Source organism: Pleurodeles waltl, unplaced genomic scaffold (assembly GCF_031143425.1).
Source record: "Pleurodeles waltl isolate 20211129_DDA unplaced genomic scaffold, aPleWal1.hap1.20221129 scaffold_86, whole genome shotgun sequence".
NCBI lineage: Eukaryota > Metazoa > Chordata > Amphibia > Caudata > Salamandridae > Pleurodeles > Pleurodeles waltl.
The window spans coordinates 1,102,185-1,123,069 of NW_027150400.1; the positions used below are offsets into that span (position 1 = coordinate 1,102,185).

General features: G+C 48.5%; 7 non-coding genes across 7 annotated transcripts; all 7 read left to right on the top strand.

The window, feature by feature from the left end:
• The first annotated feature begins 889 nt into the window (after positions 1–889).
• On the top strand, positions 890–961 carry TRNAE-CUC (transfer RNA glutamic acid (anticodon CUC)). The gene has a single exon. It is a non-coding gene; the product is annotated as a tRNA-Glu (tRNA).
• A 3,110-nt stretch (positions 962–4,071) lies between these two features.
• On the top strand, positions 4,072–4,143 carry TRNAE-CUC (transfer RNA glutamic acid (anticodon CUC)). The gene has a single exon. It is a non-coding gene; the product is annotated as a tRNA-Glu (tRNA).
• Positions 4,144–7,257: 3,114 nt separating this feature from the next.
• Positions 7,258–7,329, top strand: TRNAE-CUC (transfer RNA glutamic acid (anticodon CUC)). The gene has a single exon. It is a non-coding gene; the product is annotated as a tRNA-Glu (tRNA).
• A 3,102-nt stretch (positions 7,330–10,431) lies between these two features.
• On the top strand, positions 10,432–10,503 carry TRNAE-CUC (transfer RNA glutamic acid (anticodon CUC)). Its single transcript has one exon. It is a non-coding gene; the product is annotated as a tRNA-Glu (tRNA).
• A 3,102-nt stretch (positions 10,504–13,605) lies between these two features.
• On the top strand, positions 13,606–13,677 carry TRNAE-CUC (transfer RNA glutamic acid (anticodon CUC)). Its single transcript has one exon. It is a non-coding gene; the product is annotated as a tRNA-Glu (tRNA).
• Positions 13,678–16,792: 3,115 nt separating this feature from the next.
• TRNAE-CUC (transfer RNA glutamic acid (anticodon CUC)) lies at positions 16,793–16,864 on the top strand. Its single transcript has one exon. It is a non-coding gene; the product is annotated as a tRNA-Glu (tRNA).
• Positions 16,865–19,966: 3,102 nt separating this feature from the next.
• TRNAE-CUC (transfer RNA glutamic acid (anticodon CUC)) lies at positions 19,967–20,038 on the top strand. The gene has a single exon. It is a non-coding gene; the product is annotated as a tRNA-Glu (tRNA).
• Positions 20,039–20,885: the final 847 nt, after the last annotated feature.

Genomic DNA, 20,885 nt, shown 5'->3' on the forward strand with positions numbered 1-20,885 from the left:
ATCGAAACATTTATTCATGCCATCAAGTACCTTTCAAAATCTAGCACCCACAATTTGGACCTAAGACTCTTTTTCACAACCATTTCTCCCTTTTCATTTAAACTTCCTGCCTACTTCCTTGAAAAAGGAAAGGTGGAATCAAGGATTTTTCATGAGATAAAAAGGAAAGTACTGCATGATAAAAAAAATGCATTTAAGCTATTTTGTTTTCTCACACTAAGTAAATGAAATGTTGGGGCACACTCTGAAGGAGGAATTGTTTTATAGGAAGGTGAAACCTTTTATCTTTAGATAAAGTGTAAAGTTGTATAATTTACAGACACACTGAGAAAGGAAAACAAGCAGTGACCCGGACGTGCCCACCCACTAATCTCATCAGAGCTTTTCTAGTTGCGAGGTTCTTCCATGACTATCGACAGCAGGTCATGTGTTACACTGCATTGTGGGACTCGTAGTTCTATACACAGCATTGTAAAAGAGGAGTGCAGGTCCCAGCACCTTAAGTAAAAGCCTGCACATGTAGAGCTGGAGATGCCTGCGTTGACCTGGGAAAGCTAAGAGCTGCCCTCCTATCGGGGCTCTGAGAAGAAGCACTGATCGTCCCTTTAATTGTACTTCTGAATTTTCCTGCTAGTTAAGTGTGTAAGTGCTATTACTGCTGAAGGATGGGATGTCTTATGAGGGTGTGCTAGGTCTTGGAGAGCTGTAAAGTGTGAAGAGTTGTGAGTGCATTTGAGGTGCAGTCAATTTCTTTCTTCATGCTGTGCCTGAAAATGGTGTGTCCTTGCATGTCTGCTTTAATTTTCCTGTAATAGGAAATGGGATCCTGAGTAGCCTGCTGACCAGTTCTTGTTTCTATATTGGGTGGTGGTGGACGACCTGTGCCTGCTCCCTGGTGGTCTAGTGGTTAGGATTCGGCGCTCTCACCGCCGCGGCCCAGGTACGATTCCCGGTCAGGGAACGCGAAGTTCCTTACACTTTTTACTTCTACACTTACATTTCTTATAGGAAACCTTTCATTTTACACTTTTCATGGATTCAAACACATTAGGAAACCTTTCAATTACAAATGCTTCATTACCACTAGTTCTTCTTTAATTGACTTTTCTCACAATATCACACAGCTTTCTCACAGCTCTTTTTTTCACTCCAAATAACATCTGAAAGCACTCCATCTTGCTGTGATCAGCTGAGAGCTCCAGAGCTCCAGAGCTCTTGCTTGTCCACATAGTGACTGCAAGATGTCTCCAGGGGGCACATTTCCCTGCTGCACCAGGAATACCCTTTGTAAGTGTCAGCGCAGTGTGTATAAGATTGGGGTTGCCTCCTTTCTTAGAACCTGAATTTCACAGCTTTTCTCAATATTTTTACCAGCCTGGAATTAAACGTACAGACGAGGTAGTTCAAAAAACACAGCCAGGTGGCAGCCCTACTAAGGAGGAAGTCCTGCCCCAGGACAGCACAGACCAAACCTTCTGCCTTCTGGCTGGACTTAAAATGTCCCTTTAGCCCCTGCCCCATAAGGCCTCTGACGGCGGGCACCTGCCTCAGGTGACTTCGGTCAGAAGGCCACTCCTTACTTCAGGCGCCAGCTGTCCCTTCAGGAGCCTCAGGGGAGGATAGCCTTGGCCGCGCCACACGCTGACCTTGACGGCAAGCGCTCGCATGGATGTCACCTAGGGGTCACCAGGGGTCGCAAGGGGCAAGCCAGATGTCGCAGCGGGCCCCTCCCCCATATGGCCTCTGACAGCGGGCCCCTACCTCAGTTGGCGCCAGTCAGAACGCCACTCCTTCTTTAAGGTGGCAGCTGTCCCTTCAGGAGACCTCAGATAGGATAGCCTGGGCCGAGCCACACACTGACCTTGCTGACCTCGACAGTAGGCACTTACATGGATGTCATTTAGGGTTCTCCAGGGGTTGCATGGGGCAACCCAGGAGTTGCAGCGGGTCCCTGCCCCATAAGGCCTCTGACAGTGGGCCCCTGCCTCAGGTGACTTCAGTCAGAAGGCCACTCCTTCATTAAGGGAGCAGCTGTCTCTCCCGGAGTCCTCAAATAGGATAGCCTTGGCCACGTCACACACTGACCTCAACGGCATGACAATTTCATGGCGATGCAAAACTGCCACTCAGGGCCGGGTTTAGGGAGGTGCGAGCAGTGCGGCCGCACCGGGTGCTGACCAGGATTGGAGTTGCTGACCTCGGGGGGCGCTGTGTTTAGCAATAACTTACGAAACTTGCGATTTAAAAGCTCATGCTGGAAAGTTCCTTGTGTGTCCAAACTACAGAAAGCAAATAAAATGCCAAGATACCTCTTGTGATTACCGTTCCTGCTAGGGAGAGAGTTGGTGGTTTTGTCCAGAGGCAGCTTTGACTAGATATAAAATAGCGTAGAGGGTTCATGTGCCTGACGCAAAGAACAGAACCATATCTAATGTGGAGAGCTGTCTGGATAGTCAAGCAGCTATCCAGCTCTTTAAAACAAATCTAATCTATGTGAGAGGGGCTATGGATAGATGAGGGGCACATTTGGCGGGTGGCAGTGAGTGAATCCGAGTAGGTGGTGATGGAGTGAAGGGGGTTGGGGGGGTGCCAAAAAAGACTGTCTTCCAGCCACCAGGGCTACAGCCGGCCCTGCTGCTAGCAGGCAAAAATCTGGGCTCTCTCTGGCAGGAAGATTAATGAGAAGAGTTGTGTTGCCATTTTGATTGTTGCCTGAAATCTGTAAAGGGAAGGAACTCTGCAGCAGGTTGTATTAAATGTTAAGTTGAGACTAAGCAGAGCGCCCCCCCCCCCCCCTGAGGTGGGTGCCCCCGTGCATGTGAGCGAGCAGTGCGAGTGCAACAGTTGCAGCATCCTTAAGCCAGCTCTGCCCCCCGTGTGGGTGGGAAGGAAGTGAGAAATGGAAAAACTCAGACGCTTGGCACAGAGAGGGCGGGTTGGACAGAAGAAGGAGCTGCTCAGCACACACAAAAATATCTCTTCCTACTTAGTATAGTGGAGAGTGTCCCTGCCTGGGAGACTGGGGTTCAATTCCCCCACTTGGAAACTGCCTCTTCTTTTAAAGGCTTAAACCTACATTTTCAGAGCACCAGCAATCAATATTTACTTCAAATACCGTTTACAATCTCACACTCATACTACAGAGTACGCCCATTTTTCTTTCATCCACACACCTCCTCCAAATCGAAACATTTATTCATGCCATCAAGTACCTTTCAAAATCTAGCACCCACAATTTGGACCTAAGACTCTTTTTCACAACCATTTCTCCCTTTTCATTTAAACTTCGTGCCTACTTCCTTGAAAAAGGAAAGGTGGAATCAAGGATTTTTCAAGAGATAAAAAGGAAAGTACTGCATGATAAAAAAAATGCATTTAAGCTATTTTGTTTTCTCACACTAAGTAAATGAAATGTTGGGGCACACTCTGAAGGAGGAATTGTTTTATAGGAAGGTGAAACCTTTTATCTTTAGATAAAGTGTAAAGTTGTATAATTTACAGACACACTGAGAAAGGAAAACAAGCAGTGACCCGGACGTGCCCACCCACTAATCTCATCAGAGCTTTTCTAGTTCCGAGGTTCTTCCATGACTATCGACAGCAGGTCATGTGTTACACTGCATTGTGGGACTCGTAGTTCTATACACAGCATTGTAAAAGACGGGTGAAGGTCCCAGCACCTTAAGTAAAAGCCTGCACATGTAGAGCTGGAGATGCCTGCGTTGACCTGGGAAAGCTAAGAGCTGCCCTCCTATCGGGGCTCTGAGAAGAAGCACTGATCGTCCCTTTAATTGTACTTCTGAATTTTCCTGCTAGTTAAGTGTGTAAGTGCTATTACTGCTGAAGGATGGGATGTCTTATGAGGGTGTGCTAGGTCTTGGAGAGCTGTAAAGTGTGAAGAGTTGTGAGTGCATTTGAGGTGCAGTCAATTTCTTTCTTCATGCTGTGCCTGAAAATGGTGTGTCCTTGCATGTCTGCTTTAATTTTCCTGTAATAGGAAATGGGATCCTGAGTAGCCTGCTGACCAGTTCTTGTTTCTATATTGGGTGGTGGTGGACGACATGTGCCTGCTCCCTGGTGGTCTAGTGGTTAGGATTCGGCGCTCTCACCGCCGCGGCCCGGGTTCGATTCCCGGTCAGGGAACGCGCAGTTCTTTACACTTTTTACTTCTACACTTACATTTCTTATAGGAAACCTTTCATTTTACACTTTTCATGGATTCAAACACATTAGGAAACCTTTCAATTACAAATGCTTCATTACCACTAGTTCTTCTTTAATTGACTTTTCTCACAATATCACACAGCTTTCTCACAGCTCTTTTTTTCACTCCAAATAACATCTGAAAGCACTCCATCTTGCTGTGATCAGCTGAGAGCTCCAGAGCTCCAGTGCTCTTGCTTGTCCACATAGTGACTGCAAGATGTCTCCAGGGGGCACATTTCCCTGCTGCACCAGGAATACCCTTTGTAAGTGTCAGCGCAGTGTGTATAAGATTGGGGTTGCCTCCTTTCTTAGAACCTGAATTTCACAGCTTTTCTCAATATTTTTACCAGCCTGGAATTAAACGTACAGACGAGGTAGTTCAAAAAACACAGCCAGGTGGCAGCCCTACTAAGGAGGAAGTCCTGCCCCAGGACAGCACAGACCAAACCTTCTGCCTTCTGGCTGGACTTAAAATGTCCCTTTAGCCCCTGCCCCATAAGGCCTCTGACGGCGGGCACCTGCCTCAGGTGACTTCGGTCAGAAGGCCACTCCTTACTTCAGGCGCCAGCTGTCCCTTCAGGAGCCTCACGGGAGGATAGCCTTGGCCGCGCCACACGCTAACCTTCACGGCAAGCGCTCACATGGATGTCACCTAGGGGTCACCAGGGGTCGCAAGGGGCAAGCCAGATGTCGCAGCGGGCCCCTCCCCCATATGGCCTCTGACAGCGGGCCCCTACCTCAGTTGGCGCCAGTCAGAACGCCACTCCTTCTTTAAGGTGGCAGCTGTCCCTTCAGGAGACCTCAGATAGGATAGCCTGGGCCGAGCCACACACTGACCTTGCTGACCTCGACAGTAGGCACTTACATGGATGTCATTTAGGGTTCTCCAGGGGTTGCATGGGGCAAGCCAGGAGTTGCAGCGGGTCCCTGCCCCATAAGGCCTCTGACAGTGGGCCCCTGCCTCAGGTGACTTCAGTCAGAAGGCCACTCCTTCATTAAGGGAGCAGCTGTCTCTCCCGGAGTCCTCAAATAGGATAGCCTTGGCCACGTCACACACTGACCTCAACGGCATGACAATTTCATGGCGATGCAAAACTGCCACTCAGGGCCGGGTTTAGGGAGGTGCGAGCAGTGCGGCCGCACCGGGTGCTGACCAGGATTGGAGTTGCTGACCTCGGGGGGCGCTGTGTTTAGCAATAACTTACGAAACTTGCGATTTAAAAGCTCATGCTGGAAAGTTCCTTGTGTGTCCAAACTACAGAAAGCAAATAAAATGCCAAGATACCTCTTGTGATTACCGTTCCTGCTAGGGAGAGAGTTGGTGGTTTTGTCCAGAGGCAGCTTTGACTAGATATAAAATAGCGTAGAGGGTTCATGTGCCTGACGCAAAGAACAGAACCATATCTAATGTGGACAGCTGTCTGGATAGTCAAGCAGCTATCCAGCTCTTTAAAACAAATCTAATCTACGTGAGAGGGGCTATGGATAGATGAGGGGCACATTTGGCGGGTGGCAGTGAGTGAATCCGAGTAGGTGGTGATGGAGTGAAGGGGGTTGGGGGGTGCCAAAAAAGACTGTCTTCCAGCCACCAGGGCTACAGCCGGCCCTGCTGCTAGCAGGCAAAAATCTGAGCTCTCTCTGGCAGGAAGATTAATGAGAAGAGTTGTGTTGCCATTTTGATTGTTGCCTGAAATCTGTAAAGGGAAGGAACTCTGCAGCAGGTTGTATTAAATGTTAAATTGAGACTAAGCAGAGCGCCCCCCCCCCCTGAGGTGGGTGCCCCCGTGCATGTGAGCGAGCAGTGCGAGTGCAACAGTTGCAGCATCCTTAAGCCAGCTCTGCCCCCCCGTGTGGGTGGGAAGGAAGTGAGAAATGGAAAAACTCAGACGCTTGGCACAGAGAGGGCGGGTTGGACAGAAGAAGGAGCTGCTCAGCACGCACAAAAATATCTCTTCCTACTTAGTATAGTGGAGAGTGTCCCTGCCTGGGACCTGGGAGACTGGGGTTCAATTCCCCAACTGGGAAACTGCCTCTTCTTTTAAAGGCTTAAACCTACATTTTCAGAGCACCAGCAATCAATATTTACTTCAAATACCGTTTACAATCTCACACTCATACTACAGAGTACGCCCATTTTTCTTTCATCCACACACCTCCTCCAAATCGAAACATTTATTCATGCCATCAAGTACCTTTCAAAATCTAGCACCCACAATTTGGACCTAAGACTCTTTTTCACAACCATTTCTCCCTTTTCATTTAAACTTCCTGCCTATTTCCTTGAAAAAGGAAAGGTGGAATCAAGGATTTTTCATGAGATAAAAAGGAAAGTACTGCATGATAAAAAAAATGCATTTAAGCTATTTTGTTTTCTCACACTAAGTAAATGAAATGTTGGGGCACACTCTGAAGGAGGAATTGTTTTATAGGAAGGTGAAACCTTTTATCTTTAGATAAAGTGTAAAGTTGTATAATTTACAGACACACTGAGAAAGGAAAACAAGCAGTGACCCGGACGTGCCCACCCACTAATCTCATCAGAGCTTTTCTAGTTCCGAGGTTCTTCCATGACTATCGACAGCAGGTCATGTGTTACACTGCATTGTGGGACTCGTAGTTCTATACACAGCATTGTAAAAGAGGAGTGCAGGTCCCAGCACCTTAAGTAAAAGCCTGCACATGTAGAGCTGGAGATGCCTGCGTTGACCTGGGAAAGCTAAGAGCTGCCCTCCTATCGGGGCTCTGAGAAGAAGCACTGATCGTCCCTTTAATTGTACTTCTGAATTTTCCTGCTAGTTAAGTGTGTAAGTGCTATTACTGCTGAAGGATGGGATGTCTTATGAGGGTGTGCTAGGTCTTGGAGAGCTGTAAAGTGTGAAGAGTTGTGAGTGCATTTGAGGTGCAGTCAATTTCTTTCTTCATGCTGTGCCTGAAAATGGTGTGTCCTTGCATGTCTGCTTTAATTTTCCTGTAATAGGAAATGGGATCCTGAGTAGCCTGCTGACCAGTTCTTGTTTCTATATTGGGTGGTGGTGGACGACCTGTGCCTGCTCCCTGGTGGTCTAGTGGTTAGGATTCGGCGCTCTCACCGCCGCGGCCCGGGTTCGATTCCCGGTCAGGGAACGCGAAGTTCCTTACACTTTTTACTTCTACACTTACATTTCTTATAGGAAACCTTTCATTTTACACTTTTCATGGATTCAAACACATTAGGAAACCTTTCAATTACAAATGCTTCATTACCACTAGTTCTTCTTTAATTGACTTTTCTCACAATATCACACAGCTTTCTCACAGCTCTTTTTTTCACTCCAAATAACATCTGAAAGCACTCCATCTTGCTGTGATCAGCTGAGAGCTCCAGAGCTCTTGCTTGTCCACATAGTGACTGCAAGATGTCTCCAGGGGGCACATTTCCCTGCTGCACCAGGAATACCCTTTGTAAGTGTCAGCGCAGTGTGTATAAGATTGGAGTTGCCTCCTTTCTTAGAACCTGAATTTCACAGCTTTTCTCAATATTTTTACCAGCCTGGAATTAAACGTACAGACGAGGTAGTTCAAAAAACACAGCCAGGTGGCAGCCCTACTAAGGAGGAAGTCCTGCCCCAGGACAGCACAGACCAAACCTTCTGCCTTCTGGCTGGACTTAAAATGTCCCTTTAGCCCCTGCCCCATAAGGCCTCTGACGGCGGGCACCTGCCTCAGGTGACTTCGGTCAGAAGGCCACTCCTTACTTCAGGCGCCAGCTGTCCCTTCAGGAGCCTCAGGGGAGGATAGCCTTGGCCGCGCCACACGCTGACCTTGACGGCAAGCGCTCGCATGGATGTCACCTAGGGGTCACCAGGGGTCGCAAGGGGCAAGCCAGATGTCGCAGCGGGCCCCTCCCCCATATGGCCTCTGACAGCGGGCCCCTACCTCAGTTGGCGCCAGTCAGAACGCCACTCCTTCTTTAAGGTGGCAGCTGTCCCTTCAGGAGACCTCAGATAGGATAGCCTGGGCCGAGCCACACACTGACCTTGCTGACCTCGACAGTAGGCACTTACATGGATGTCATTTAGGGTTCTCCAGGGGTTGCATGGGGCAAGCCAGGAGTTGCAGCGGGTCCCTGCCCCATAAGGCCTCTGACAGTGGGCCCCTGCCTCAGGTGACTTCAGTCAGAAGGCCACTCCTTCATTAAGGGAGCAGCTGTCTCTCCCGGAGTCCTCAAATAGGATAGCCTTGGCCACGTCACACACTGACCTCAACGGCATGACAATTTCATGGCGATGCAAAACTGCCACTCAGGGCCGGGTTTAGGGAGGTGCGAGCAGTGCGGCCGCACCGGGTGCTGACCAGGATTGGAGTTGCTGACCTCGGGGGGCGCTGTGTTTAGCAATAACTTACGAAACTTGCGATTTAAAAGCTCATGCTGGAAAGTTCCTTGTGTGTCCAAACTACAGAAAGCAAATAAAATGCCAAGATACCTCTTGTGATTACCGTTCCTGCTAGGGAGAGAGTTGGTGGTTTTGTCCAGAGGCAGCTTTGACTAGATATAAAATAGCGTAGAGGGTTCATGTGCCTGACGCAAAGAACAGAACCATATCTAATGTGGAGAGCTGTCTGGATAGTCAAGCAGCTATCCAGCTCTTTAAAACAAATCTAATCTATGTGAGAGGGGCTATGGATAGATGAGGGGCACATTTGGCGGGTGGCAGTGAGTGAATCCGAGTAGGTGGTGATGGAGTGAAGGGGGTTGGGGGGTGCCAAAAAAGACTGTCTTCCAGCCACCAGGGCTACAGCCGGCCCTGCTGCTAGCAGGCAAAAATCTGGGCTCTCTCTGGCAGGAAGATTAATGAGAAGAGTTGTGTTGCCATTTTGATTGTTGCCTGAAATCTGTAAAGGGAAGGAACTCTGCAGCAGGTTGTATTAAATGTTAAGTTGAGACTAAGCAGAGCGCCCCCCCCCCCCCCTGAGGTGGGTGCCCCCGTGCATGTGAGCGAGCAGTGCGAGTGCAACAGTTGCAGCATCCTTAAGCCAGCTCTGCCCCCCCGTGTGGGTGGGAAGGAAGTGAGAAATGGAAAAACTCAGACGCTTGGCACAGAGAGGGCGGGTTGGACAGAAGAAGGAGCTGCTCAGCACACACAAAAATATCTCTTCCTACTTAGTATAGTGGAGAGTGTCCCTGCCTGGGAGACTGGGGTTCAATTCCCCCACTTGGAAACTGCCTCTTCTTTTAAAGGCTTAAACCTACATTTTCAGAGCACCAGCAATCAATATTTACTTCAAATACCGTTTACAATCTCACACTCATACTACAGAGTACGCCCATTTTTCTTTCATCCACACACCTCCTCCAAATCGAAACATTTATTCATGCCATCAAGTACCTTTCAAAATCTAGCACCCACAATTTGGACCTAAGACTCTTTTTCACAACCATTTCTCCCTTTTCATTTAAACTTCGTGCCTACTTCCTTGAAAAAGGAAAGGTGGAATCAAGGATTTTTCATGAGATAAAAAGGAAAGTACTGCATGATAAAAAAAATGCATTTAAGCTATTTTGTTTTCTCACACTAAGTAAATGAAATGTTGGGGCACACTCTGAAGGAGGAATTGTTTTATAGGAAGGTGAAACCTTTTATCTTTAGATAAAGTGTAAAGTTGTATAATTTACAGACTCACTGAGAAAGGAAAACAAGCAGTGACCCGGACGTGCCCACCCACTAATCTCATCAGAGCTTTTCTAGTTCCGAGGTTCTTCCATGACTATCGACAGCAGGTCATGTGTTACACTGCATTGTGGGACTCGTAGTTCTATACACAGCATTGTAAAAGAGGGGTGAAGGTCCCAGCACCTTAAGTAAAAGCCTGCACATGTAGAGCTGGAGATGCCTGCGTTGACCTGGGAAAGCTAAGAGCTGCCCTCCTATCGGGGCTCTGAGAAGAAGCACTGATCGTCCCTTTAATTGTACTTCTGAATTTTCCTGCTAGTTAAGTGTGTAAGTGCTATTACTGCTGAAGGATGGGATGTCTTATGAGGGTGTGCTAGGTCTTGGAGAGCTGTAAAGTGTGAAGAGTTGTGAGTGCATTTGAGGTGCAGTCAATTTCTTTCTTCATGCTGTGCCTGAAAATGGTGTGTCCTTGCATGTCTGCTTTAATTTTCCTGTAATAGGAAATGGGATCCTGAGTAGCCTGCTGACCAGTTCTTGTTTCTATATTGGGTGGTGGTGAACGACCTGTGCCTGCTCCCTGGTGGTCTAGTGGTTAGGATTCGGCGCTCTCACCGCCGCGGCCCGGGTTCGATTCCCGGTCAGGGAACGCGCAGTTCCTTACACTTTTTACTTCTACACTTACATTTCTTATAGGAAACCTTTCATTTTACACTTTTCATGGATTCAAACACATTAGGAAACCTTTCAATTACAAATGCTTCATTACCACTAGTTCTTCTTTAATTGACTTTTCTCACAATATCACACAGCTTTCTCACAGCTCTTTTTTTCACTCCAAATAACATCTGAAAGCACTCCATCTTGCTGTGATCAGCTGAGAGCTCCAGAGCTCTTGCTTGTCCACATAGTGACTGCAAGATGTCTCCAGGGGGCACATTTCCCTGCTGCACCAGGAATACCCTTTGTAAGTGTCAGCGCAGTGTGTATAAGATTGGGGTTGCCTCCTTTCTTAGAACCTGAATTTCACAGCTTTTCTCAATATTTTTACCAGCCTGGAATTAAACGTACAGACGAGGTAGTTCAAAAAACACAGCCAGGTGGCAGCCCTACTAAGGAGGAAGTCCTGCCCCAGGACAGCACAGACCAAACCTTCTGCCTTCTGGCTGGACTTAAAATGTCCCTTTAGCCCCTGCCCCATAAGGCCTCTGACGGCGGGCACCTGCCTCAGGTGACTTCGGTCAGAAGGCCACTCCTTACTTCAGGCGCCAGCTGTCCCTTCAGGAGCCTCACGGGAGGATAGCCTTGGCCGCGCCACACGCTAACCTTCACGGCAAGCGCTCGCATGGACGTCACCTAGGGGTCACCAGGGGTCGCAAGGGGCAAGCCAGATGTCGCAGCGGGCCCCTCCCCCATATGGCCTCTGACAGCGGGCCCCTACCTCAGTTGGCGCCAGTCAGAACGCCATTCCTTCTTTAAGGTGGCAGCTGTCCCTTCAGGAGACCTCAGATAGGATAGCCTGGGCCGAGCCACACACTGACCTTGCTGACCTCGACAGTAGGCACTTACATGGATGTCATTTAGGGTTCTCCAGGGGTTGCATGGGGCAAGCCAGGAGTTGCAGCGGGTCCCTGCCCCATAAGGCCTCTGACAGTGGGCCCCTGCCTCAGGTGACTTCAGTCAGAAGGCCACTCCTTCATTAAGGGAGCAGCTGTCTCTCCCGGAGTCCTCAAATAGGATAGCCTTGGCCACGTCACACACTGACCTCAACGGCATGACAATTTCATGGCGATGCAAAACTGCCACTCAGGGCCGGGTTTAGGGAGGTGCGAGCAGTGCGGCCGCACCGGGTGCTGACCAGGATTGGAGTTGCTGACCTTGGGGGGCGCTGTGTTTAGCAATAACTTACGAAACTTGCGATTTATAAGCTCATGCTGGAAAGTTCCTTGTGTGTCCAAACTACAGAAAGCAAATAAAATGCCAAGATACCTCTTGTGATTACCGTTCCTGCTAGGGAGAGAGTTGGTGGTTTTGTCCAGAGGCAGCTTTGACTAGATATAAAATAGCGTAGAGGGTTCATGTGCCTGATGCAAAGAACAGAACCATATCTAATGTGGACAGCTGTCTGGATAGTCAAGCAGCTATCCAGCTCTTTAAAACAAATCTAATCTATGTGAGAGGGGCTATGGATAGATGAGGGGCACATTTGGCGGGTGGCAGTGAGTGAATCCGAGTAGGTGGTGATGGAGTGAAGGGGGTTGTGGGGTGCCAAAAAAGACTGTCTTCCAGCCACCAGGGCTACAGCCGGCCCTGCTGCTAGCAGGCAAAAATCTGAGCTCTCTCTGGCAGGAAGATTAATGAGAAGAGTTGTGTTGCCATTTTGATTGTTGCCTGAAATCTGTAAAGGGAAGGAACTCTGCAGCAGGTTGTATTAAATGTTAAGTTGAGACTAAGCAGAGCGCCCCCCCCCCCCCCTGAGGTGGGTGCCCCCGTGCATGTGAGCGAGCAGTGCGAGTGCAACAGTTGCAGCATCCTTAAGCCAGCTCTGCCCCCCCGTGTGGGTGGGAAGGAAGTGAGAAATGGAAAAACTCAGACGCTTGGCACAGAGAGGGCGGGTTGGACAGAAGAAGGAGCTGCTCAGCACACACAAAAATATCTCTTCCTACTTAGTATAGTGGAGAGTGTCCCTGCCTGGGAGACTGGGGTTCAATTCCCCCACTTGGAAACTGCCTCTTCTTTTAAAGGCTTAAACCTACATTTTCAGAGCACCAGCAATCAATATTTACTTCAAATACCGTTTACAATCTCACACTCATACTACAGAGTACGCCCATTTTTCTTTCATCCACACACCTCCTCCAAATCGAAACATTTATTCATGCCATCAAGTACCTTTCAAAATCTAGCACCCACAATTTGGACCTAAGACTCTTTTTCACAACCATTTCTCCCTTTTCATTTAAACTTCGTGCCTACTTCCTTGAAAAAGGAAAGGTGGAATCAAGGATTTTTCATGAGATAAAAAGGAAAGTACTGCATGATAAAAAAAATGCATTTAAGCTATTTTGTTTTCTCACACTAAGTAAATGAAATGTTGGGGCACACTCTGAAGGAGGAATTGTTTTATAGGAAGGTGAAACCTTTTATCTTTAGATAAAGTGTAAAGTTGTATAATTTACAGACACACTGAGAAAGGAAAACAAGCAGTGACCCGGACGTGCCCACCCACTAATCTCATCAGAGCTTTTCTAGTTCCGAGGTTCTTCCATGACTATCGACAGCAGGTCATGTGTTACACTGCATTGTGGGACTCGTAGTTCTATACACAGCATTGTAAAAGAGGGGTGAAGGTCCCAGCACCTTAAGTAAAAGCCTGCACATGTAGAGCTGGAGATGCCTGCGTTGACCTGGGAAAGCTAAGAGCTGCCCTCCTATCGGGGCTCTGAGAAGAAGCACTGATCGTCCCTTTAATTGTACTTCTGAATTTTCCTGCTAGTTAAGTGTGTAAGTGCTATTACTGCTGAAGGATGGGATGTCTTATGAGGGTGTGCTAGGTCTTGGAGAGCTGTAAAGTGTGAAGAGTTGTGAGTGCATTTGAGGTGCAGTCAATTTCTTTCTTCATGCTGTGCCTGAAAATGGTGTGTCCTTGCATGTCTGCTTTAATTTTCCTGTAATAGGAAATGGGATCCTGAGTAGCCTGCTGACCAGTTCTTGTTTCTATATTGGGTGGTGGTGGATGACATGTGCCTGCTCCCTGGTGGTCTAGTGGTTAGGATTCGGCGCTCTCACCGCCGCGGCCCGGGTTCGATTCCCGGTCAGGGAACGCGCAGTTCTTTACACTTTTTACTTCTACACTTACATTTCTTATAGGAAACCTTTCATTTTACACTTTTCATGGATTCAAACACATTAGGAAACCTTTCAATTACAAATGCTTCATTACCACTAGTTCTTCTTTAATTGACTTTTCTCACAATATCACACAGCTTTCTCACAGCTCTTTTTTTCACTCCAAATAACATCTGAAAGCACTCCATCTTGCTGTGATCAGCTGAGAGCTCCAGAGCTCCAGTGCTCTTGCTTGTCCACATAGTGACTGCAAGATGTCTCCAGGGGGCACATTTCCCTGCTGCACCAGGAATACCCTTTGTAAGTGTCAGCGCAGTGTGTATAAGATTGGGGTTGCCTCCTTTCTTAGAACCTGAATTTCACAGCTTTTCTCAATATTTTTACCAGCCTGGAATTAAACGTACAGACGAGGTAGTTCAAAAAACACAGCCAGGTGGCAGCCCTACTAAGGAGGAAGTCCTGCCCCAGGACAGCACAGACCAAACCTTCTGCCTTCTGGCTGGACTTAAAATGTCCCTTTAGCCCCTGCCCCATAAGGCCTCTGACGGCGGGCACCTGCCTCAGGTGACTTCGGTCAGAAGGCCACTCCTTACTTCAGGCGCCAGCTGTCCCTTCAGGAGCCTCACGGGAGGATAGCCTTGGCCGCGCCACACGCTAACCTTCACGGCAAGCGCTCACATGGATGTCACCTAGGGGTCACCAGGGGTCGCAAGGGGCAAGCCAGATGTCGCAGCGGGCCCCTCCCCCATATGGCCTCTGACAGCGGGCCCCTACCTCAGTTGGCGCCAGTCAGAACGCCACTCCTTCTTTAAGGTGGCAGCTGTCCCTTCAGGAGACCTCAGATAGGATAGCCTGGGCCGAGCCACACACTGACCTTGCTGACCTCGACAGTAGGCACTTACATGGATGTCATTTAGGGTTCTCCAGGGGTTGCATGGGGCAAGCCAGGAGTTGCAGCGGGTCCCTGCCCCATAAGGCCTCTGACAGTGGGCCCCTGCCTCAGGTGACTTCAGTCAGAAGGCCACTCCTTCATTAAGGGAGCAGCTGTCTCTCCCGGAGTCCTCAAATAGGATAGCCTTGGCCACGTCACACACTGACCTCAACGGCATGACAATTTCATGGCGATGCAAAACTGCCACTCAGGGCCGGGTTTAGGGAGGTGCGAGCAGTGCGGCCGCACCGGGTGCTGACCAGGATTGGAGTTGCTGACCTCGGGGGGCGCTGTGTTTAGCAATAACTTACGAAACTTGCGATTTAAAAGCTCATGCTGGAAAGTTCCTTGTGTGTCCAAACTACAGAAAGCAAATAAAATGCCAAGATACCTCTTGTGATTACCGTTCCTGCTAGGGAGAGAGTTGGTGGTTTTGTCCAGAGGCAGCTTTGACTAGATATAAAATAGCGTAGAGGGTTCATGTGCCTGACGCAAAGAACAGAACCATATCTAATGTGGACAGCTGTCTGGATAGTCAAGCAGCTATCCAGCTCTTTAAAACAAATCTAATCTACGTGAGAGGGGCTATGGATAGATGAGGGGCACATTTGGCGGGTGGCAGTGAGTGAATCCGAGTAGGTGGTGATGGAGTGAAGGGGGTTGGGGGGTGCCAAAAAAGACTGTCTTCCAGCCACCAGGGCTACAGCCGGCCCTGCTGCTAGCAGGCAAAAATCTGAGCTCTCTCTGGCAGGAAGATTAATGAGAAGAGTTGTGTTGCCATTTTGATTGTTGCCTGAAATCTGTAAAGGGAAGGAACTCTGCAGCAGGTTGTATTAAATGTTAAGTTGAGACTAAGCAGAGCGCCCCCCCCCCCCTGAGGTGGGTGCCCCCGTGCATGTGAGCGAGCAGTGCGAGTGCAACAGTTGCAGCATCCTTAAGCCAGCTCTGCCCCCCCGTGTGGGTGGGAAGGAAGTGAGAAATGGAAAAACTCAGACGCTTGGCACAGAGAGGGCGGGTTGGACAGAAGAAGGAGCTGCTCAGCACGCACAAAAATATCTCTTCCTACTTAGTATAGTGGAGAGTGTCCCTGCCTGGGACCTGGGAGACTGGGGTTCAATTCCCCAACTGGGAAACTGCCTCTTCTTTTAAAGGCTTAAACCTACATTTTCAGAGCACCAGCAATCAATATTTACTTCAAATACCGTTTACAATCTCACACTCATACTACAGAGTACGCCCATTTTTCTTTCATCCACACACCTCCTCCAAATCGAAACATTTATTCATGCCATCAAGTACCTTTCAAAATCTAGCACCCACAATTTGGACCTAAGACTCTTTTTCACAACCATTTCTCCCTTTTCATTTAAACTTCCTGCCTATTTCCTTGAAAAAGGAAAGGTGGAATCAAGGATTTTTCATGAGATAAAAAGGAAAGTACTGCATGATAAAAAAAATGCATTTAAGCTATTTTGTTTTCTCACACTAAGTAAATGAAATGTTGGGGCACACTCTGAAGGAGGAATTGTTTTATAGGAAGGTGAAACCTTTTATCTTTAGATAAAGTGTAAAGTTGTATAATTTACAGACACACTGAGAAAGGAAAACAAGCAGTGACCCGGACGTGCCCACCCACTAATCTCATCAGAGCTTTTCTAGTTCCGAGGTTCTTCCATGACTATCGACAGCAGGTCATGTGTTACACTGCATTGTGGGACTCGTAGTTCTATACACAGCATTGTAAAAGAGGAGTGCAGGTCCCAGCACCTTAAGTAAAAGCCTGCACATGTAGAGCTGGAGATGCCTGCGTTGACCTGGGAAAGCTAAGAGCTGCCCTCCTATCGGGGCTCTGAGAAGAAGCACTGATCGTCCCTTTAATTGTACTTCTGAATTTTCCTGCTAGTTAAGTGTGTAAGTGCTATTACTGCTGAAGGATGGGATGTCTTATGAGGGTGTGCTAGGTCTTGGAGAGCTGTAAAGTGTGAAGAGTTGTGAGTGCATTTGAGGTGCAGTCAATTTCTTTCTTCATGCTGTGCCTGAAAATGGTGTGTCCTTGCATGTCTGCTTTAATTTTCCTGTAATAGGAAATGGGATCCTGAGTAGCCTGCTGACCAGTTCTTGTTTCTATATTGGGTGGTGGTGGACGACCTGTGCCTGCTCCCTGGTGGTCTAGTGGTTAGGATTCGGCGCTCTCACCGCCGCGGCCCGGGTTCGATTCCCGGTCAGGGAACGCGAAGTTCCTTACACTTTTTACTTCTACACTTACATTTCTTATAGGAAACCTTTCATTTTACACTTTTCATGGATTCAAACACATTAGGAAACCTTTCAATTACAAATGCTTCATTACCACTAGTTCTTCTTTAATTGACTTTTCTCACAATATCACACAGCTTTCTCACAGCTCTTTTTTTCACTCCAAATAACATCTGAAAGCACTCCATCTTGCTGTGATCAGCTGAGAGCTCCAGAGCTCTTGCTTGTCCACATAGTGACTGCAAGATGTCTCCAGGGGGCACATTTCCCTGCTGCACCAGGAATACCCTTTGTAAGTGTCAGCGCAGTGTGTATAAGATTGGAGTTGCCTCCTTTCTTAGAACCTGAATTTCACAGCTTTTCTCAATATTTTTACCAGCCTGGAATTAAACGTACAGACGAGGTAGTTCAAAAAACACAGCCAGGTGGCAGCCCTACTAAGGAGGAAGTCCTGCCCCAGGACAGCACAGACCAAACCTTCTGCCTTCTGGCTGGACTTAAAATGTCCCTTTAGCCCCTGCCCCATAAGGCCTCTGACGGCGGGCACCTGCCTCAGGTGACTTCGGTCAGAAGGCCACTCCTTACTTCAGGCGCCAGCTGTCCCTTCAGGAGCCTCAGGGGAGGATAGCCTTGGCCGCGCCACACGCTGACCTTGACGGCAAGCGCTCGCATGGATGTCACCTAGGGGTCACCAGGGGTCGCAAGGGGCAAGCCAGATGTCGCAGCGGGCCCCTCCCCCATATGGCCTCTGACAGCGGGCCCCTACCTCAGTTGGCGCCAGTCAGAACGCCACTCCTTCTTTAAGGTGGCAGCTGTCCCTTCAGGAGACCTCAGATAGGATAGCCTGGGCCGAGCCACACACTGACCTTGCTGACCTCGACAGTAGGCACTTACATGGATGTCATTTAGGGTTCTCCAGGGGTTGCATGGGGCAAGCCAGGAGTTGCAGCGGGTCCCTGCCCCATAAGGCCTCTGACAGTGGGCCCCTGCCTCAGGTGACTTCAGTCAGAAGGCCACTCCTTCATTAAGGGAGCAGCTGTCTCTCCCGGAGTCCTCAAATAGGATAGCCTTGGCCACGTCACACACTGACCTCAACGGCATGACAATTTCATGGCGATGCAAAACTGCCACTCAGGGCCGGGTTTAGGGAGGTGCGAGCAGTGCGGCCGCACCGGGTGCTGACCAGGATTGGAGTTGCTGACCTCGGGGGGCGCTGTGTTTAGCAATAACTTACGAAACTTGCGATTTAAAAGCTCATGCTGGAAAGTTCCTTGTGTGTCCAAACTACAGAAAGCAAATAAAATGCCAAGATACCTCTTGTGATTACCGTTCCTGCTAGGGAGAGAGTTGGTGGTTTTGTCCAGAGGCAGCTTTGACTAGATATAAAATAGCGTAGAGGGTTCATGTGCCTGACGCAAAGAACAGAACCATATCTAATGTGGAGAGCTGTCTGGATAGTCAAGCAGCTATCCAGCTCTTTAAAACAAATCTAATCTATGTGAGAGGGGCTATGGATAGATGAGGGGCACATTTGGCAGGTGGCAGTGAGTGAATCCGAGTAGGTGGTGATGGAGTGAAGGGGGTTGGAGGTGCCAAAAAAGACTGTCTTCCAGCCACCAGGGCTACAGCCGGCCCTGCTGCTAGCAGGCAAAAATCTGGGCTCTCTCTGGCAGGAAGATTAATGAGAAGAGTTGTGTTGCCATTTTGATTGTTGCCTGAAATCTGTAAAGGGAAGGAACTCTGCAGCAGGTTGTATTAAATGTTAAGTTGAGACTAAGCAGAGCGCCCCCCCCCCCCCCCTGAGGTGGGTGCCCCCGTGCATGTGAGCGAGCAGTGCGAGTGCAACAGTTGCAGCATCCTTAAGCCAGCTCTGCCCCCCCGTGTGGGTGGGAAGGAAGTGAGAAATGGAAAAACTCAGACGCTTGGCACAGAGAGGGCGGGTTGGACAGAAGAAGGAGCTGCTCAGCACGCGGAAAAATATCTCTTCCTACTTAGTATAGTGGAGAGTGTCCCTGCCTGGGAGACTGGGGTTCAATTCCCCCACTTGGAAACTGCCTCTTCTTTTAAAGGCTTAAACCTACATTTTCAGAGCACCAGCAATCAATATTTACTTCAAATACCGTTTACAATCTCACACTCATACTACAGAGTACGCCCATTTTTCTTTCATCCACACACCTCCTCCAAATCGAAACATTTATTCATGCCATCAAGTACCTTTCAAAATCTAGCACCCACAATTTGGACCTAAGACTCTTTTTCACAACCATTTCTCCCTTTTCATTTAAACTTCGTGCCTACTTCCTTGAAAAAGGAAAGGTGGAATCAAGGATTTTTCATGAGATAAAAAGGAAAGTACTGCATGATAAAAAAAATGCATTTAAGCTATTTTGTTTTCTCACACTAAGTAAAAGAAATGTTGGGGCACACTCTGAAGGAGGAATTGTTTTATAGGAAGGTGAAACCTTTTATCTTTAGATAAAGTGTAAAGTTGTATAATTTACAGACTCACTGAGAAAGGAAAACAAGCAGTGACCCGGACGTGCCCACCCACTAATCTCATCAGAGCTTTTCTAGTTCCGAGGTTCTTCCATGACTATCGACAGCAGGTCATGTGTTACACTGCATTGTGGGACTCGTAGTTCTATACACAGCATTGTAAAAGAGGGGTGAAGGTCCCAGCACCTTAAGTAAAAGCCTGCACATGTAGAGCTGGAGATGCCTGCGTTGACCTGGGAAAGCTAAGAGCTGCCCTCCTATCGGGGCTCTGAGAAGAAGCACTGATCGTCCCTTTAATTGTACTTCTGAATTTTCCTGCTAGTTAAGTGTGTAAGTGCTATTACTGCTGAAGGATGGGATGTCTTATGAGGGTGTGCTAGGTCTTGGAGAGCTGTAAAGTGTGAAGAGTTGTGAGTGCATTTGAGGTGCAGTCAATTTCTTTCTTCATGCTGTGCCTGAAAATGGTGTGTCCTTGCATGTCTGCTTTAATTTTCCTGTAATAGGAAATGGGATCCTGAGTAGCCTGCTGACCAGTTCTTGTTTCTATATTGGGTGGTGGTGAACGACCTGTGCCTGCTCCCTGGTGGTCTAGTGGTTAGGATTCGGCGCTCTCACCGCCGCGGCCTGGGTTCGATTCCCGGTCAGGGAACGCGCAGTTCCTTACACTTTTTACTTCTACACTTACATTTCTTATAGGAAACCTTTCATTTTACACTTTTCATGGATTCAAACACATTAGGAAACCTTTCAATTACAAATGCTTCATTACCACTAGTTCTTCTTTAATTGACTTTTCTCACAATATCACACAGCTTTCTCACAGCTCTTTTTTTCACTCCAAATAACATCTGAAAGCACTCCATCTTGCTGTGATCAGCTGAGAGCTCCAGAGCTCTTGCTTGTCCACATAGTGACTGCAAGATGTCTCCAGGGGGCACATTTCCCTGCTGCACCAGGAATACCCTTTGTAAGTGTCAGCGCAGTGTGTATAAGATTGGGGTTGCCTCCTTTCTTAGAACCTGAATTTCACAGCTTTTCTCAATATTTTTACCAGCCTGGAATTAAACGTACAGACGAGGTAGTTCAAAAAACACAGCCAGGTGGCAGCCCTACTAAGGAGGAAGTCCTGCCCCAGGACAGCACAGACCAAACCTTCTGCCTTCTGGCTGGACTTAAAATGTCCCTTTAGCCCCTGCCCCATAAGGCCTCTGACGGCGGGCACCTGCCTCAGGTGACTTTGGTCAGAAGGCCACTCCTTACTTCAGGCGCCAGCTGTCCCTTCAGGAGCCTCACGGGAGGATAGCCTTGGCCGCGCCACACGCTAACCTTCACGGCAAGCGCTCGCATGGACGTCACCTAGGGGTCACCAGGGGTCGCAAGGGGCAAGCCAGATGTCGCAGCGGGCCCCTCCCCCATATGGCCTCTGACAGCGGGCCCCTACCTCAGTTGGCGCCAGTCAGAACGCCATTCCTTCTTTAAGGTGGCAGCTGTCCCTT